Genomic DNA, 18,685 nt, shown 5'->3' with positions numbered 1-18,685 from the left:
CCATGGAATGGAAGGAAATATTTGCAAATCATATATCTGATAAGGGATTGATATCCCGAATATCTGAAGAACTCTTACAACTCAACAATAACACAACAACCCAGTTAAAAAAGGGGGAAAGGACCTGAGTAGTCATTTCTCTAAAGAAGATTTACAAATACCCAAGAAGAACATGAAAATATGCTAACATCATTGATCATTAGAAAAAGCAAATCAAGACCACAATGAGATACTACACATTAGGATGACTCTTATTAAAGAAAAAGCAGAAATAATGTTGACAAGGATATGGAGAAATTGTGCAGCGATGGTAGGAATGTAACATGGTAGAGCTGCTATAGAAAACAATATGATAGTTCCTCAAGAAATTAAACACAGAATTACCATATAATCCACCAATTCCATTTTTGGGTATATACCCAAAAGAAATGAAGGCAGATACTGGAATAGATTTTTGTACACCCATACACTCATAGCAGCATTATTCACCATAGCTAAAATGTGGAAGTAACCCAAGTGCCCACTGATGGATGAATGGAGAAGCAAAATGTGGTGTGTGTGTATATATATATTATATATATATATATTATATATATATATATATAAAATATTATTCAGCCTTAAAAGAGAAGGAAGTTATGCCATATGTATAACATAGATGAACCTTGAGGACATTATGCTTAGTGAAATAAGCCAGTCACAAAAGAATAAACACTGTATGATTCCACTTATATAAGGTACCTAGAATAGTCAAATTTATTGACAGAATTCCTAGATAATCCCATCCCTGTTTTTAGCTTTTATTGAGATAGCAGAAGGGGTCTATTAGTCACATGCTTAATCTTTTCAAAGAGTTTTTTGTTAATGAATGTTCCAACCTTTTGATCTTTCCAAGGCACTAACTATACATACTACATACATATGTATACATACACATATGTATATGTATACATATGTTTACTTATTTGAGGTAAATAAACAAATATTTATTTATATATTTATTATATATTTATATAGTTATTATAAATTTATTTATTTATATATTTATTATAAAATTAATAAACACTAAGTAAACAATTTGGTGGATTTTAACATGTATATGCATCCTTATAACCACCACTCAAATCAGACTATAGAACATTTCAATTCTCTTAACATTTTTTTTTCTGCCTTTTCAGTCAATACCCTTAACAACTCACCAGAGGTAATGATTATTCTGGTTTCTATCACCATAAATTAGATTGGTCAGTTCTTGAGCTTCACAAAAATGGAATCATACTGTATATATACTCTTTTGTGGCTAATGTCTTTGGTCCAAAGTAATATCTTGGAACTCATCTGTGTGTGTGTGTGTGTGTGTGTGTGTGTGTACCCTTTTTAATTGCCAACTAGTATTCCATTGACTATATTTTGAAAGTGAAGCCAACATGATTTTCTGATGGATTGGATATAAAATGTGAAGAAGAGAATCAAAGATGGCCCCAAGGTTTTTGGCCTGAACAATTAGAAGTTGCTAATAACTGAGATAGGGAAGACTGAGAAGGGAACGTGTTGGGAAGTGGGGAGGTTAGAATATCAGGCACTCAATTTTGGATATGTAAATCTTGAGATTATATTAGCTGTTCAAATAGAGATGTTGAGTCAGTAGTTGCATATATGAGTTTGGAGTTCAGAACTAGTGATATAAATTTGGACGTCCTCAGAATTTTGATGGTCTTTAAAGCCCTGAAAGTTGGAGTGATCAATGTGTATAGAGAAGTCTGAAAATGGAGCACTGCAATACTTCACCTAAGTGTTACGAGATCGGGAAGTTGAGGAGGAACCAGCAAAAGAAACTGGGAAGGAACGATCAGCGAGGTAAGGTGAAAACCAGGAGCGTAGCTCCTATGAACGCCATCTTGAAGTCTTGTGTAGCATATGACAATGCTAAATATTTATTTTGTATTTAATTTATTTTAACATAAAAATCATTTTTATGGTTCTTAAAAAGTTTATGAACATCTACATTAATAATATTTCTAGGAATACAGCTAGTGAACTGATGGCTATTACAAAAGTGGTCAACAAATTGTATCATTGAAAATTTTGAAATGACAAAGGATCTATTAATCAATATTCTTTTATGATGATTGCTTACTTGAGACTTCAATTAGATTCTTGGTCTTTGTTGTCCATAAAACTGAGCTTCTCTCATAAGAAAATTGGCCATGGTAAGCTTCACAGGGAATTATAGATTATAGAACTAGAGACCCAAGAAAAATATCTCAAATCCATATAACACCAAATAAAAGGTTTTAAAAAGTCTTGTAATTCCACACAAATGAATAGACCATGTGTTTAAACATTCTTCAACTTTTAGAGAAAGTAGGGAGTTTCTCTTTAAATATTGTCTGAAAAATTAGGCTTTAACTGGGAAAAACTCAAAAGATGCACTTGGATAAGCCAGGTCTGGGCGAATTTCCACCCAAATATCCACTTAAAGTCAGCCAAGTGACATCCAAGTTGTTTTGAGTTTCTCCCAAGCAGTGATTGTCAGCTCCGCTCGTGTCATTGCTGGCTTTGGTTTTCTAATAAGAATAAATGATTCCTGGAACTAGGCAGCTACCATGAAATTTCTTTTTGATGTGACTGTAAGCAAATTGTGACCATAGAACCTTCTATAATTTATGATACGTTTAGGGAACTTCTGATGCTAATGATGAGAATACCATGTGTGCTAGTCTGGTGGTATAACACTGCAAGTAGGAAATTATACACCATGTCATTCTCTCGGTCTTAAAAGATTTCACAGAGCTGTTTAACACAATGGTGCTATGTGACCCTCATGCTGTCAGAGAGGAAATTGTATAGAATAGGACTCTCCGCAGATTGACTGATGACTTGTTAATGATGGCAGTATAACCTGTTCTAATGAAAGATTTGTCAACAGCATTTCAGATGGCTAACCACGTGGTGTTGTGGTCTTAGTTATAGCTCCTGGTTGGGTTGGTTGGCAAATGCTTGTTATTTTAAACTGGTTTTTGGAAGTAGGTGAAAGAGGACATTACATTCCTTGGAAGAGCTTTTCCCCCTAATTTTAATTTTTTTTTATTAGTTTCTGGTGTACAAAACAACATGACTAGGCATTTACACCCCTCACAAAGTGAAAACCCTAACAAGTCTACTACCCATCTGATATCATACATAATTATTACAATACCATTGACTATATTCCCTATGATGTACTTTACATCCAGTGACGACGACACACACACACACACACACACACACACACACACATATGATAATTGACATTCAATATTATTTTATGTTAGTTTCAGGTGTACAGCACAGTGGGTAGGCACTTATATAATTTTTGCAGTGATCCCCCCGAGAAGTCTAGTACCTATCTGACACCATACATAGTTTGTATATTATTCTCTATATTCCCCATACTGCATTTCACATCCCCATGACTATTTTGTAATTACCAATTTGTACTTTCTAATCCCTTCACTTTTCTCACCCATCTCCCCAACCCCCTCCCATTTAGCAATCATTAGTTTGTTCTCTGCATCTATGAGTCTATTTCTGTTTTGTTTGTTTGTTTATTCTGTTCTTTTGATTCCACATATGAGTGAGATCATACGGTATTTGTGTTTCTCAGTCTGATTTAATTCACTTAGCATAATATCCTCTACGTCAATCCATGTTGTTGCAAATGATAAGATTTCATTATTTTTTATGGCAGAGTAATACTCCATTGTATATATGTACCACAATTTCTTTATCCAATCATCTATTGATGCGCATTTTGGTTGTTTTCATATCTTGGCTTTTGGGACTAGCGCTGAAGTAAAAGTAAGGGTGTATATATTTTTAAAATTCGTCTTTTGCATTTCTTTGGTTAAATACCCAGGAGTGGAATTGCTGGGTCATAAGGTAGTCCTATTTTTAATATTTTGAGGAACCTTCATACTATTATCCACAGGGACTGAACCAATTTGCAATCCCACCAACAGTGCACAAGGGTTCCCTTTTCTCCACATCTTCGTCAACATTTGTTGTTTGTTAATTTATTGATGATAGCCATTCTGACAGGAATGAAGTGATATCTCATTGTAGTTTTTATTTGCATTTCTCTGATGATTAGTAACATTGAAAATCTTTTCATGTGTATTGACCATTTGTGTGTCCTCTTTGGAGAAATATCTGTTCAGATCCCTTGCCCTTTTTCTAATTGGACTGTTTGTTTTCTTGGTGTTGAGTTGTATGAGTTTTTTTTTTTAAATACATTTTGGATATTAACCCCTTATTATATGTATCATTGGCAAATATCTTCTCCCATTCAGTTGTATGTCTTTTCGTATTGTTGAGGTTTCCTTTGCTGTGAAAAAATTTTTGGATTGATATAGACCCATTTGTTTATTTTTTCTTTCGTTTCCCTTGTCTGAGGAGATATATCAGTAAAAATATTACTAAGGGTAATGCCTGAGAGTTTACTTCCTATATTTTTTTCTAGTTTTGTTTTCAGGTCTTACATTTAAGTCTTTAATCCATTTTGAGTTTAATCTTGTATATGGTGTAAGAAGGTGGTTCAATTTCATATTTTTTGCATGTATCTGTCCCATTTTCTCAGCACCATTTATTGACTAAATGTCTTTACTCTAGTGTAAATTCTGGCTTCCTTTGTTATAGATTAAATGATCATATAGGCATGGATTTATTTCTGGGTTCTCTTTTCTGTTCCATGATCTATGTGCCTGTTTTTATGTCAATACCATGCTGTTTTGATTACTACGGCCTTGTAGTATTATTTGATATCAGGTAGCGTGATACCTTCGGCTTTGTTCTTCTTTCTCAGGATTGCCATGGCTATTTGGGGTCTTTTATGGTTCCATATAAATTTTAGGATTATTTGTCCTAGTTCTGTGAAAAATGTTGTTGGTATTTTGATAGGGATTGCATTGAATCTTTAGATTGCTTTGGGTAGTATGGACATTTTAATTATATTATTTTTTCTTATCCATGAGCATGATATATGTTTCCATTTATTTGCATCTTCTTTAATTTCTCTCTTCAATATCTTATAATTTTCTGAGTACAAGTCTTTTACTTCTTTGGTTAAATTTATTTCTAAGTATTTTATTTTTTGATGCAATTGTAAATGGGATTGTTTTCTTAATTTCTCTTTATGATAGTTTGTTATTGGTATCTAAAAATGCAACCAATTTCTGAATATTAATTTTGTGTCCTGCTATTTTACTAAATTCATTTATCAGTTCTAATAGTTTTATAGTGGACTCTTTGGTGTTCTCTCTATACAATATCATGTCATCTGCAAATAATGACGGTTTTACTTCTAACTTTCACTTTTGGATGGTTTTTATTTCTTTTTGTTATCTGGTTGCTGTGGCTGGGACTTCCAGTACTATGCTGAATAAAATTGGTGAAAGTGGGTATCCTTGTTTTTTCCTGACCTTAAGGGGAATGCTTTTAGCTTTGCCCCATTGAGTCTGATATTAGCTGTGTGCTTGTCATATATGGCCTTTAGTATGTTGAGATATGTTTCCTCTATTTCCCCTTTGCTGAGAGTTTTTATCATAAATGGGTGCTGGATTTTGTCAAATGCTTTTTCTGCATCTATTAATATGACCATATGATTTTTATCTTTCATTTTGTTTATGTGGTGTATCATGTTAATTGATTTGTGGATGTTGAATCAAACTTGCATGCCAAAAATGAATCTCACTTGATTGTGGTGTATGATCTTTATAATGTATTGCTGAATTCAGTTTGCTAATATTTTGTTGGGGATTTTTACATCTCTGTTCATTAGGGATATTGGGCTATAGTTTTCTTTTTTTTAATGTCTTTGATTTTGGAATCAGGGTGGCCTCATAAAACGAGCTTGGGAACCTTTCCTCCTCTTGAATTTTTTGGAATAGTTTGAGAACAGGTGTTAATTCTTTTTTGAATGTTTGGTAAAATTCACCTGTGAAGACATGTGGTCCAGGACTTTTGTTTGTTGGGAGCTTGTTGATTACTGATTCAATTTTGTAGGTAGTAGTTAGTCTGTTCAGATTTTCTGTTTCTTCTTGATTCAGCCTTGGAAGATTGCATGCTTCTAGGAAGCATTTCTTCCAGATTGTCCAACTTGTTGGTGTATAGTTGCTTGTAGTATTTTCTTAATTTTTTTTTTTTTTTTGTATTTCTGTTGTGTTCATTGTCACTTCTCCTCTTTCATTTCTGATTTTATTTATTTGGGTCCTCTCTCTTTTTTCTTGATGAGTCTGGTTAAGGGTTTTTAAAAAAATTTTGTTTACCTTTTCAAAAAAACCAGCTCTTGGTTTCATTGATCTGATGTATTTTTTTTTCTTTTTTAGCCTTTCTTTCATTTATTTCAGCTCTGATCTTTATTATTTCTTTCCTTGTATTCACTTTGGGCTTTATTTGCTCTTCTTTTTTCAGTGCCCTTAGGTGTAAAGTTAGACTGTTTATTTGAGAGGTTTCGTGTTTCTTTAGGTAGGCCTGCATTGCTATGAATTTCCCTCTTAGGACTACTTTTGCTGTGTGCCATAGATTTTGGGTCATTGTGTTTTTATTTTTGTTTGTCTCAAGCTATCTTTTAATTTCTTCCTTGATCTCAGTGTTGACCCATTCATTATTTAGTTGTATGTTATTTAGCCTCTCTGTGTTTGTGTGTTTTTCAGTTTTTTTCTTGGAATTGATTTCTAGTTTCATACCATTGTGGTCAGAGAAGACACTTAATATGAAGTCAATCTTAGATTTATTGATACTTGTTTTGTGGCCTAACGTGGTTTATCTTGGAAAATGCTCCATGTGCACTTAAAAAGAATGTATATTCTGCTGCTTTGGGATGAAATGCTCTAAAAATATCAATTAAATCCATCTAGTGTTTCATTTAAGGCCATTGTTTCTGTGTAGATTTTCTGTCTGGAAGATCTGTCCATTGGTGTCAGTGGGGTGTTAAAGTCCCCTACTATGATTGTGTTACTGTTGATCTCTACCTTTATGTTGGTCAATATTTATTTTATATTTTTAGGTGTTCCTATGTTAGGTGCATAAATGTTTACCAGAGAGATCTCTTCTTGTTGGAATAGTGCCTTTATTGTTATGTAATGTCCTTCTTTGTCTCTTATTATAGTCTTCTTTTTAAAGTCTATTTTGTCTGATGTAAGTATTGCTACTCTAGTTTTCTTCTCATTTGCATTTGAGTGAAATATCTTTTTCCATCCCTTTACTTTCAGTCTATGTGTGTCGTTTGATCTGAAGCGGGTCTCTTGTAGACAGCATATGCACGGGTCTTATTTTCTTATCCATTCAGCTACCCTATGTTTTTTTTTTTTTTTTTCAATTATAGTTGACATTCAATATTATTTTATATTACTTTCAGGCGTACAGCATAATGGTTAGATATCTGTATACTTTAAGAAGTGATCCCCCTGACTAGTCTAGTACCCAGCTGGCAATATACATAGTTATTCCCATATTATTTATTATATCCCCTATGACTTTATATCCCCTTGACTATTTTGTAACTACAACTTTGTACTTCTTAATCCCTTCACTTTTTCCTCCTGCCCCGCAAACCCCTCCCATCTATCACCCCAACAAATCTAGTACCCATCTGCACCATACATAGTTATTACAATATTACTGACTATATTCTTTATGCTATATCCTATATCCCCCTAAATACTCTGAAGGACCAATTTGTACTTTTTAATTCCTTTCCCTTTTTTCCCCCACTCCCAACCCCTATCCCATCTGGCAACCATCAAAATGTCTTCTGTATCTATGCATTTGTTTCTGTTTTGTTTGTTTTGTTCTTTAGATTCCACAACATACGCAAAATCACACTGCATCTGTATTTCTCTGTCTGACATACTCCACTCAGCACAATACCCTCCAGGTCCTTCCATGACATTGTAGATGGCAAGAACCCATTCCCTTCCATGGCTGCGCAATATTCCATTGTATATATGTACCATCTCCTCTTTATCCATTCTTCCAGTGACAGACACCTAGGCTGCCTCCATATCTTGGCAATTGTAAACAATGCTACAAAATATGTGGATGCACATGTCCCCTCAAAGTAGCATTTTGGGTTTCTTCAGATAAATACTCAGAAGTGGGATTACTGGGTCCTTCCTTGTCTCTTGTTAAAGCCTTTGTTTTAAAGTCTATTTTGTCTGGTATAAGTATTGTTACTGCAGCTTTTTACTTTTGTTTTGTTTCCATTTTCATGAAATATCTTTTTCCCATCCCTTTACTTTCAATCCATGTGTATCTTTCAATCTGAGGTGAGTCTGTTGTAGACAGCATAGACATGGGTCTTGTTTTCTTATCCATTCAGCTACCCTATGTCTTTTGATTGAAAAATTTAATCTATATACATTTAAAGTGATTATTGATAGATACATAGTCATTGCCATTTCATTATTCATATATTTTTTTATTAGTTTCAGGTATATAAAACAATGTAATAGTTAGACATTTACACCTCTCACAAAGTGATAACTCCCTTCCCCCAATCTGCTACCTCTCTGACATCATATATAGCTATTACAATTCCATTTCATCATGTGTATTTTTGGTTTTCATTTATTTGTTTTCTCCTTTTCTTCTGCTTAAAGAAGTTCTTTTAACATTAGTTTTATACTTGCTTGGTGGTAATGAATTCCTTTAGCTTTTTCTTGTCTGGGATGCTCTTTATCTTTCTTTCAATCCTAAATGATAGCTTTGCTGTGTAGAGTAATCTTGGTTGTAGACCCTTGTTTTTCACTATTTTGAATATTTCCTGTCACTTCCTTCTGATGAGAATTCAGCTTATAGTCTTATGGGAGTTCCCATGTAAGTAACTATTACAGTTGTCTTTCTCTTGCTGCCTTTAGGATTCTCTCTTTGTCTTTAACTTTTGCCATTTTAATTATGACGTGTCTTGGTGTGGGCCTGTTTGGGTTAATCTTGTTTGAGACTCTCTGCACTTCCTGGGCTTGTATGTCTATTTCTTTTGCCAAGTTAGAGAAGTTTTCCGTCATTATTTCTTCAAATAGGTTCTCAATCCCTTGCTCCCTCTCTTCTCCTTCTGGTACACCTACGTTGCGAATATTGTTATGCTTGCTCTTGGTTCCCAAGTCCCTTAAACTATCTTCATTTTTTTAAAAAATTCTTTTGCTGTTCCGATTGGGTGCTACTTTGTCTTCTAAACTGCTGATTCAGTCATCTGCTTCGTCTAATCTGCTGTTGATTCCTTCTAGTGTAGTCTTCATTTCAGTTATTGTAGCTTTTATTTCTGATTGGTTCTTTTTTATGGTTTCTATGTCCTTCTCTATGCTTGCTATCTCTTTGTTGAAATTCTCACTAAGTTCTTTAAGTATTCTTATAATCAGTGTTTTGAACTCTGTTGTAGGTTGCTTGCCTCCATTTCATGTAATTCTATTTCTGAAGGTTTCTCCTGTTCTTTTATTTGGGACATGTTTCTTTGTTTCCTCGTTGTGGCTTCCTCTCTGTGCTTGCTTTTATGTATTAGGTAGATCTCCTGTGTCTCTCAGTCTCTGATGGGTGGCCTTATGGAGTATGTGTCCTGTGTGGTCCAAGGGCATAATCTCCCTATTGTATTGTACAGAAAGACAACTGTAACTATTACAGTTGTCTTTCTCTTGCTGCCTTTAGGATTCTCTCTTTGTTTTTAACTTTTGCCATTTTAATTATGATGTGTCTTGGTGTGGTCCTGTTTGTATTCAAGGATTGTCCCTTGAATGTGTTGTGTGTGTTCTCCTGTTGTAGTTGAGCCTCAATTGCTTTGGGAGCATCAGTGGGTGGGATTGATTCTCAGGCTGACTGATTGTGAGGAATGGCTACTCCTACAGTGTATGAGCTGCCGTGTGAGGGCTGATCCCTCAGAAGGGGATTTGCTCCCATGATCACTTGTGCTTTTTGAGTCCACCCTTTGGGTGTGCTGCTGTGAGACTAAGCAGGTAGTACTCTGGTGTGGTCTGAAGCCAGCCTCTGAGTGTGTCATTTCTGGTGTCTCTTAGGATGTGCTTCCATGCAGGCCATTTTCAGCTTTGCCTGTGACTGGCCTGCAGCTACCTGGTAGGAGCTACAAAGCTATATGTGGTTGGCTGCTGCCTGTGCTGGACCTGGAGGTATGTGGGACTGACCTCGTTGTGAATCAAGGCCAGTTGCCACCAGTTTGGGCCTTGGGCAGCTTAGTAAAAGGCCCAGGGGCCTGTAGGCCTATTGCCACCTGCCAGCTGCTTGTAAAAACTCAGCCATTTAAAGAGCTTCCTTAGATCCATGGGCCAGGATGGTTTACCTGGTGTTGAGAGTGCATGCAGCGATGTAGCCCTAGCAGGGAAGGGCAGGGTCTCAGGGAGTCACAAGGCATGGCCAGTGGGTTTTACAAGGTTAATGCAGATTCAGTTCTTGTACCAGTGCCTGGTCTGTGATCATTTTGCAAAACACGCTGAGAACACTGCAAACAGACACTGCTTGCCTTGGGCTCACAGAACCCTGAGAGCTGACCGAGAGAGCTGCAGCAGAAGTTGTGGCTCTCTGCCCACCATCAAAAGTTCCCCGGGTGACCTCAGGGAATCCGCTGCTTTAAAAGGCTTCTGCAGTTTGTGGGGTGAGGCTGGTTACCCAGGTGCCAATAGTCCCTCTGGCAATTCAGCTCTAGGTGGATGGGGCTGGTTCAAGGGAACTATGGGTGTGGATGGTGGTTTTTACAAAGTTAATGAAGTTCAGTTCTTGTACCGATGCTGGGTATGTGACCACTTCACAAAAATGCCCTGCGAACACTGCAGCCAGCCTTAGGCCAGCAGGTCCCCTAGAGCCACCCAAGAGAGGCTGGCGCAGCTTGTAGCTCACTGTTCACCACCAAAAGTTCCCTGTCTGCTGCAGTCCATCTGCTGCTACAAAAGATTTCCTCAGCTTATGGGATAGGGCGGGCCACTTAGTATCCAAGAGTGCCCCAGGCGATGCAGTACTAGCTGTGTTGGGCAGGGACCCAGGGCGTCACCAAGGTGGTGTGCATGTGCAGATTTTACTCAGATTTGGCCCTTTGGGGGCGGGTTCAACATGGAAAAGATGTTATCCTCCTGGAGGCTACACGTGAGGCAGGTTGCACACAAGGATAATGGCTGCTGCCCCTCCAGCCCTCATACTGAAGCCACACAAGTTAGTCTTTTTCTGTATGTCTCTGGAGCCTCTTAAGTTGCTGCCCCTCCACTGGAGAATAGGTGAGTGTTTGTAAGTGAGTGAGTTTGTGTGCAGGCCCGTTAAGAGGGTGTCTGGGTTTCAGCCTCCTTCTGTCTCACTGGGATAAGCAGACAGAGTCCTCACTGATTTTCTCTGCCAGATGTTGTGGGAACTCCTCTTCACAGCGCAGGACCCTTGGTCTGGGGAGCCTGGTGTAAGACTCTCTCTTCCTGGAGGACCTCCACCGTCAAGTTGTCCCTTCTAGTGTTCAACCACTATCTGGGTTTAGGGTCAGCATCTGTGCTTCTGCCCTTCCTACAAGTCTTGATGTGGCTTCTTCTATATATCTTTAGTTATAGGGGTTCTCCCCACTATTTTAAACTATGATTGGAAATTATCTTTTATTGAGGAGAGTAAGGTTATGGCCCGATAAAGATCTGAGCAGTAAAATACTCAGCATCGAATTTAGATATGGTTAATCAATAGATGCCATCTTTTTTCTTTAGTGTTTTCTGTCTCTCTCTGTCTCTCTCTCTCTCTGTCTATTATATACTTGTATATTCTGAAGAGTAGCTCTGGAGATGTGTAGAGTTTTTTTCTTTTATGAAAATATTAATATCAAATAAGGAATTAACAAGGTTGTTCATTCCACTCAAAGATGTGGAATTTCAAAATGCACTAAAAAAAAAAATCCATAGTGGATTCTGATTTTTGATATTACACTGTTGGTTAAAGTGCCTGGCTCAGAACAGATGATCAATAAATATTTATTGAACTTATTTGGGGAATCAAGCTTGATATATATTCAAGGAACCAGAAAATAAAGTAGAAAATTATTATAACTGGGAATATAAGTTCCAAGCTCAAAATGGTGGTAAGCTCAAGCCCAACTGTAACATTTGTTTAATTTTGTTTATTTACTTGTTATAGTCTTTAAAAATGACATAATAGGAATTTTATTTAATGAGACAACTTAGTTTTAAATTCCACTTCTATAATAGAAAGTCTATATAGTTCCTTATGAAATCGACATGAAATCCAGAAGAGGTTGGCCCATGCTGCCTGTTGTCTTGTAGTAATTAAGGGTCTCTAAATTTGCTGTAGCACTTTATTTACAGGTAATTTATATTTTAAAACATTTAATACTGGAAATTGAAAACATGGTGGTATGTTTACCTTTTTTTTTGTCAATTTCAGAATTTCTCTTAAATTTAACGCCGAAAGTGCAACACTTTTTTAAATTAACATGTACAACTAAACAGGTGGTTGTTACTATAATCCTGATTGCTTTTGTAAAATGCTTCTAAGGCTTTGCTATAACAGCAACTATAAAAGCAATAAAAGCAATAATAACTTCATATTTTATCATAAAACATGCATTTTTCAAAAAAGATATTCAAAGTGGTTTACTAGGGAGTAGAATTATGAGTGATTTTTTTTCTCTTCTCTAATTTTGAAGATTTTAACGTGGTTACATTAGAAGTAAAACATTCAATTTTGCTGCAAAATATAAAATTGATATAATAAACATGGCATATGCATATTTTTTATTAATGTTCAACTTTAACCATATTGAACTTTAAAAAACATTATTTGGTTGATTTAATCCTGTCAATAGGAAGGCACTATTGACATTCTCTTCCTTCTTCTGGATTCTGTTACATTTTTTACTTATGAGAAGCTTATACATTGAAACTATGTATTTAGTTTCCTTCTTATTTAGTCCATTATGTAAATTAGAACTTGGTGTTATGAAGACCTAGCTTTGAATTTTAGGTTTGACATTTACAATAAGCAAAAATGATATTAAAAATATTTAAAATCTGGAGCTCATGGTCACCAACTAGTCTGTCTTTGAGCCCTTCTGCTAACCAACCTGTTAGTTGCTGAATCATGGAGAGGTAGATGGGTCCCAGGGCAGAAGCTGGAGAATGTGGGTGTTAGTGGAACTTCGGGTACTTGGGCAGTGAATCAGTATGGAAGTCGTTCAAACTTTTAACACCTGGTAAGAACGTGTTATTGTATACCCACTTAATCTTAGCCCTGTCTGTGAATTTAGTTTAACTTTCCTCATCTGTAAAATTATTAAAAAATACATATTCACATAGACTCTGCCTGCCTCATAGAGTTGTGAGATTCAAATTCAATGTTTGTGAAATAATAAAAATAGCTTTATGTCAGGCATCATTGTAAGTGTTGTAATCACTAGAACATACAATTTTCACAAAAATATTATGAGTTAAATATTATTATTATTCCCATTACAACAACCCTATAAGTTGACATGTGTATAATTTACATTTTACAGAAGGATAAAGTAAATTTAGTGACATTAAGTAACTTACCTACAATCACATAGCTAGTCAGTTCCTGGGTAGAGATGGTATTTAAACACTAATCATTCCTGAAAAAATGAATGCAAAAACTTAATATATGATAGTCAAAACCAGTTCCATTAGTTACACTCCTTATATACAGTGGTACAGAACTTGAGTATCTGTATTTGAAACCATAAATTATTTTAGTCCTTTGACAGATGGCTACTAATACTGCTACATTCTATTCCCCTGGTCAAAATTTGGCAAAGAGAAATGAGCAAATGTGGGAGGTAAAAGCCCAGTTAAAAGTATTTTAAGTTGGTAAAATGTGTTCAAACTTTTAGTTTAGTTTGGAGCTTATTGTTATATTGGCAAGAAATTCTGTCTCTCAAAATGAGGTTTTCAATTTCTTTATTAATAAACATACTATTAGACATTGTATTGCCTAAGTGACAGATCTGGTAAAAATGTTCAAATAACATACTTAATGGAGTAACTTTAGAAGCCTTCCTTTTAAGGTCAGTAAGAAACAAGGATGCTTGCTATGACCCTTTTTTTTCAGCAAAGGAGAGGTTGTCCTGGCCAATGACATATGAGAAATGAAAGAAATAAGGGATAAGACTATAAGGGAAGAGACAAAATAGTCAGTATGTGTAGATGATTTAATTATTTACATAGAAAACCCAAGAGAATCAACAGATAAGCTATAAAAGCTGAAGGCAGAGTTCACCATGGTTGCTTGAGGACAAATCAGTCAGTAAAAACCAATAGAATTCTTTTACACCAATAGCCAGTTAGAAAATGTAGTAGACCATAACATGATATTTACAATAGCAAAAAGGAAATAAGTATCTAGGAAGTGACATAAAATTTTAAAAGTTATTGTGGATAACATTTTAAAATGTTCCTAAAGTACATAAAAGTAGACCTGACTAGAAAGAAATACATGCTTTTAGATGAAGATTTAACATTGTAAAGATATAAATTTGTCCCAAATTAAAACATAAATTTAATGTAGTTAAAATGACAACAAACATAATAAAATATTGAATCATGTTGTACACCTGAAACTAATGTAATGTATGTCAAGTATACATCAATTAAAAACAAAAATAAAAACTAACAAACACATAGAAAAAAGGCCCAAAAGAAGTGAATTGGTTTTTTATGGCTGTGTAATACTCCATTGTATAAATGTACCACAGTTTCTTAATCCAGTCGTCTACCACTGATGGGCATTTCGGTTGTTTCCACGTCTTGGCTATTGTGTATAGTGCTGCAATAAACAAAGGGGTGCATAAATTTTTTTGAGTTAGAGTTTTGGATTTCTCTGGATAGATAGATAGGAGTAGAATTGCTGGGTCATAAGGTAGTTCCATTTTCAAAATTTTGAGATACCTCCATACTGTTTTCCATAGTGGCTGCACCAATCTGCAATTCCACCAACAGTGCACCAGGGTTCCCTTTTCTCCACATCCGCGCCAGCACTTGTTGTTTGTTGATTTATTGATGATGGCCATTTTGACTGGGGTGAGGTGGTATCTCATTGTGGTTTTTATTTGCATTTCTCTAATGATTAGTGAGGTTGAACATTTTTTCATATGTCTGTTTGTCATCTGTATGTCCTTTTTAGAAAAAAGTCTCTTCATGTCCTCTGCCCATTTTTCAATTGGGTTGTTTGTTTTTTTGGAGTTGAGTTGAGTGAGTTTTTATAAATTTGGGATAGCTGCACAGCACTGTGAATGTAATTAGCGCCACTGAATTGTACACTTAAAAATGGTTAAAATGGCAAATTTTATTATATATGCAGTTTTAAAAAATTAATAATGTAATATACCAAAACTATTGTATTGTACATTTTAATGGGTGAATTTTATGGTATGTGAATTGTATCTCTATAAAGCTTTTTTTTTAAAAGCAAAAAAACCCAAAAAGAAGTGAATTGGGCACACACAAATCCACACATAGCTAAAATAATTCTTAAAAAGAAGAGTGATTCCAGTTAAATTGAATAAAAGAACAGAGTAACAAAACATTGAGCCTTATTGTTGTTTTAATTTGGGATTGAATGTATCCATCAGATGTCAATAAAATCTGCTTTCTTCCTGTTTCCAAATCATGTCTACATATTAAGTATATCCTAATGGAGAAATTATACTTTAAAGGTAATCCTTTAGTTCCTGTTTTTGCACCGATATAGAGATAAAATTTAAGATTAGAAAGGATATGAAACTATATATTTTATCCCACTCTATACCTCTGTACATATTCCTTTCACAAAATGTTCTAAAAATGGTTACAGATTCAAGAAACGGGAATGGCAAACTAGCATTTCACAAACTCGTATAAGGCTAAATCTTTTCAATATTTTCCGTTACTTAAATCTGCTTACAATAATCATGTAACGAAGGTGTTGACTCTTCCTTTTGCACATGAGCACACTAAGGCTCAGAGTCAAGTAACCTGCTCCTGAGCCTACATTCAGTAGGACAGGCGCAGATAAGCAAAACCAGAGCTTTGATACTAAATACTTCCCTTGGATCCAAATGCACTTTATAGAAACAGCCTGCAATATGTCCGTTATCGGATGGCTAATCAGGAGGGTAAACCATCATTTGTTCAGAAAGTACACTTTTATTTACATTACAAGTTATTTCATGAACACAACTTAGAAAAAAAGTGCTCACCTAGTAAGTGCCATGATACTGCTTGAGAATCACGTTGACCAACTTGCTCAATCCAATCACTTTGTCTGTGTCCCTTTACCTTCGTTACTTTCAAGCCTCTCTAAATAATTTGGGCAACGATTCACATGGATTTAGTTGTTTTGTTTATTTGTTTCCCAAGTTGCCCTTGTAGAATCTTCTGCTAAGATTCCATCTGATTTTTCTACTTGTGAGTATCAAGCATTGACTCTCTTGCCTAGACAATCAATTCTGGAATTACTGACTTACTCTAACTTACAGAAATACCTATTTCTAAAATCCCAGTAAACTGATTTTCTTTCCCGGGCAATATGAGTAATTTCTCCCAACTTAAACCTACATCTCATAATTAATTAAGGTGGAAACCATTTTGCTTTAACCAGGCACTAAAAAATCTAAATGTGGAGAGAATAATAAATATACCAGACACTAAAAAGTCTAAATGAGGAGATAATAATAATAATAATAATAATAATAATAATAATAATAATAATCAACTAACCCAACCATCACTACTACTACAAGTCTGAGCACTTAGCATACAACAGACACTGTTCAAAGGACTCTCTCATTGTATTCTCACAACACCTCTACAGGAAAAATACTGTTAGGACCCTATGTTATAGGTGATAAATGAATCAAGGCCTCAGAAGGTTTGGAAAACCTGTCTCATCAAAGAGGCACAATTGCCTACCTGCCTATCATAAACTTCTCTCAAGAAAATTAACCAGGGCAGCCTTGATGGTGATTTCAGCTCTGTATGGATCTTCTTGTGCTGAACACTTCTTTTACTGTAGACTCTCTGTGGCATATTTGAATATCAGAGACCATTCCTACTGCAAGGCCGCCCCTGGTTGTACTAATTTGACACAAAATATTAGCAAAACCTATAGTTACATTTCAGTTATCCTGGAGGAGTGACCCTGACAGTAATTTTGTGGCAGTTATACTAAAATATTATTATATCTTTATTTAAAAAGGAGAAGCATAATATGACCATATTTTTATTATCTTGGAAGGGAGAAAAAGGAGAATGTTACCTAAAATTTATGTATTTCCACCCTCTGTTTCTCTCAGTTTTAGTTGTAACATAATGAATCTATAATTTTGCATTGGCTCTTTCACTTAATATTATATCAAAAGAGCCAATTCATTACTAAGTCCCCTGTGTCTTATCCTAAGTATCTTCCGCCTTTGGCCATTTCTTTCCATCTTTTCTACCACCCTCCTAATCCAAACTACTAGTTTCTTTTTCCTGGACTTTAACACTATCTCCCTAACAGGTCTATATTTTGGTCCACTTCCATTCTGCAGTTAGCATGTTCTTCTCAGAAATATGAACTGAATCATGTTATCATTCTTAAAACCTTTCCAAAGTTTCTTATTGATCTTGAAATAAAAGATCTTCTGCAGAGGGGCTCTTGTCTGTTCTTCCATCCTTATCTTGGACCAAATTCTACACTCTTCTCTCAATTTGTCACATTGGTTGTATCAGTCTGTGCAGGGTGCCATAAGAAAATACCACGCACCGTATAGCTTTAACAGCAATTTGTTTTCTCACAGCTCAGGAGTCTGGAAAGTACAAGATCAAGGTTTGGTGGTGAGTGGAAGCAGAGTTTGCCACTCCAAAATATGTCTTTTGGGATATTGATGATTTTAAGCTGGTTACTTTACAAAACAAAGACTCAGAAAGAACCTTTGACCTTCCCCCAAATGCCGAAAAGAATTTAAATAGAGGGCCTCCTCTAGAAAGGCAGATATTATCATAGTTTAATATGAACTAGGTGTAATAGGGAGGAATCTAGAAATGACCATTTGAGCAAAGTCCTCTCTGTATTCCATTGATAAAAATGGCCCAGAAAACATTTATTTACCAAACATGTGCTTTACTATATCCTTGTCAATTGTATTCCTGCCCTTTTAAGTCCCAAACCACACTGCCTTTCTCCTTAGTTCAAGATGTCGTATAATCTTTAACTGCCCAATCTGTCCTTCGGTCCCACATTCTTATGGAACCCCCTGTGTGTACATACTCATACATAATAAATTTGGAAATTTTCTCCTGTTAATCTGTCTCATGTTAATTTGATTATATAAAAAAGAGTGATGTGGGGAAATATCTTACCAGATATTAATATATGTTACCAAGCCATAGTAATTCAGTGTGACACTGGTACTAGAAATGCCAAATAGATGTAGAATAGATTCTAAGACAAACTGTGTGTATATGGGAACCTGGTGTATTGTTAGTACATCAATGAGGACATGGTAGATTTTTTAATAAACAAAATTGTGAAAATTGGCAAAATATTTGGAGAAAAAACAGGGCCAAAACTCATACCACAAAGTAATAAAAAAATCTTCCATTGAAATAGAGATCTAAAAGTAAAAGACAAAACTATAAAAGCTATTATACTGTTGCAAAATATCTTTGTAACAACAGAGTGGAAAGGA

Source organism: Rhinolophus ferrumequinum, chromosome 10 (assembly GCF_004115265.2).
Source record: "Rhinolophus ferrumequinum isolate MPI-CBG mRhiFer1 chromosome 10, mRhiFer1_v1.p, whole genome shotgun sequence".
NCBI lineage: Eukaryota > Metazoa > Chordata > Mammalia > Chiroptera > Rhinolophidae > Rhinolophus > Rhinolophus ferrumequinum.
Note: the sequence above shows the minus strand (reverse complement) of the source record.